Raw genomic sequence first — 2,768 nt, 5'->3', positions numbered from 1 at the left:
CATGAGACCTTGAAATTGGGATTAGTGCAATTGACAGGTTGACTTATTGAAAATAATGTAGATATTTCCTTTTTAAAAATCTCTTCAGTTTTATTTTCAGTGAAGAATGTAGTAAACTTAAATATAAATGTTTCCTCAGGGTTACCAATGTATGAAATATGAAAACACCCAAGGGATCTGAAAGAAATGATCCAGGGGTAAATGAATGTTCTCAATATTTGAGAGTATGTATATACCATAGACATCTTACACAGACACCAAATCTCAACTCCTGAGGCTGGGGCACTCAGAATTGTTCTAGAGCCTCCAAATGAGACTTGGGTTACCTTTATAATACTGTCAGTGAAGAATGTAGTAAACTTAAATATAAATGTTTCCTCAGGGTTACCAGTGTATGAAATATGAAAACCCCCAAGGGATCTGAAAGAAATGATCCAGGGGTAAATGAATGTTCTCAATGTTTGAGAGTATGTATATACCATAGACATCTTACACAGACACCAAATCTCAGCTCCTGAGGCTGGGGCACTCAGAATTGTTCTAGAACCTCCAAATGAGACTTGGGTTACCTTTATAATACTGTTAAAAACTTCCATGCTGGAGAGATGGTGGAACATGCCTGCAATTCCAGCATTGAGCACCTGTATGGGCTTCATAGCAATGTCAAGGTTAGCCCGAGATGGTCAGAGACAGGGAAGTAGCACAGAGGCTGAGCACTTGGTGGTCACACCCAAGGCTTTGAGTCAATCTAGGCCATAGTCCTTGGGAAAAAAATTGTTCCTAATTTTTTTTTCATCTCTCTGATAATTTTATTTCTTATGCATCAAAGAATCAACATGTAAAAAGGAGGGATCACTGTAAAAACTTCCATGCTGGAGAGATGGTGGAACATGCCTGCAATTCCAGCATTTTGTAAGGATTTGTGCTGAGCACCTGTATGGGCTTCATAGCAATGTCAAGGTTAGCCTGAGATGGTCAGAGACAGGGAAGTAGCACAGAGGCTGAGCACTTGGCGGTCACACCCAAGGCTTTGAGTCAATCTTAACCATAGTCCTTGGGAAAAAAGTTGTTCCTAATTTTTTTCTCATTTCTCTGATAATTTTGTTTCTTATGCATCAAAGAATCAACATGTAAAAAGGAGGGATCACTTAGATTTTTATTTATATAAAACTGATTCTTCCTAAGAAAGATTTTAACTTAAAAATATCACAGATTTATTTTCTTAGAGACGTGTTTTCATTTAAGGATAAATTATCCTTTCTCTACCAAGCACATAAATGTGGTGGTGTGATTTCTGTAATTTTTGGTTTTCTCATTTTGTATTTTGTTACCAAATTATAGGTGTATAGTGGTATTTCACTGGGGTGTTATTTGCATTTCTTTTTATTAATGATATTGAAGATTTTTTCCAGGGTTCATTTGCCATTCTTACAATGTTTTTGATGACATATGCTCTCAAATCATTTGTGTATTTTTTTTCTTGAGGTGGAGAAATTGCTTGACCTTTATTGGAAACTATTATAGATGTTATTTATTGCTGGATATGACATTCATAAATATTTTTCTCATGTTGAGCTGATTTTTCACTCTCATACAAAGAACTATTACTGGTATTTAAATTTTAGCTTTTAACTTTGAATCAATTTTAGACTTAAAGTTCCAAAAGTATTAGGGCTTACAAATATCTAGTACCCACAATATATAACATGTAATGCCATATTTCTTAAAATTTTATGTGTATGAATATTTTGCCTGCATTTGTTTAAGTGCACTAATGCCAGATATTATTTATTGCTGGATATGACATTCATAAATATTTTTCTCATGTTAAGCTGATTTTTCACTCTCATACAAAGAACTATTACTGGTATTTTAATTTTAGCTTTTAACTTTGAATCAATTTTAGACTTAAAGTTCCAAAAATATTAAGGCTTACAAATATCTAGTACCCACAATATATAACACGTAATGCCATATTTCTTAAAATTTTATGTGTATGAATATTTTCCCTGCATTTAAGTGCACTAATGCCCACCAAATCTTGAGAGTGAAGAGATGGGAAAAGAAGAAACTTCTCTATTTGTGGAGTTTACGTCCAGATTTCATTCCTTTACTGTTTGCTAATTCTTACCTCATGGGACGCAGAGAAAACTATTTATTTCTTAACTGCTCTTTTAAATTATAGCTTGTGAGAAATACAAACTGTACCGGCATCAATTCACTTTGGCCCAAACCAGAATTCCTATTTTTCCTTAAAGCTTTTCTTTTTCTTGATTTTTTTTTTATACACATCTGCTCCATATCAGAAAGTTCTTGCTTAAACATGGATACTACTGTAATAATTATTTCCTTACATTCTTGTTTTAATTTCATCAATTTGACAGCTAATGTCCTATTTTTTTGTGCCAGGGTGCTTCCAGGAAACTCCCATTGGATTTTGCTGCTGTTTTTGTTTCTCTTTAGTCTTCTGAATTCCCTAACTGTTCTGAATTCTTTTGTTGTCTTTTATAAGCTTGATGCCAAAAACTTAATTTCCAGTTGTCTCAAGTTATCATATTTGAAAAATTTCAAAGGAACCCAAATGATTCCCTCATACCTTAGGTAGACAAATAATACATTTTATCAGGATTCTAAATCAAAAGATGGGTGAACATTTTAATTTTATTATTCTGAATAACTAAGGCAAAATTCCACAGTTTCATCCTCCTCCAGCACCAAATCTTGAGAGTGAAGTGTTTGCTTCCTGCAGGTCTGTTCAAACTTCTGAG

The sequence above is a fragment of the Nannospalax galili genome, unplaced genomic scaffold, assembly GCF_000622305.1.
Source record: "Nannospalax galili isolate Female #2095 unplaced genomic scaffold, S.galili_v1.0 scaffold881, whole genome shotgun sequence".
In the NCBI taxonomy this organism is placed as follows: domain Eukaryota; kingdom Metazoa; phylum Chordata; class Mammalia; order Rodentia; family Spalacidae; genus Nannospalax; species Nannospalax galili.
Note: the sequence above shows the minus strand (reverse complement) of the source record.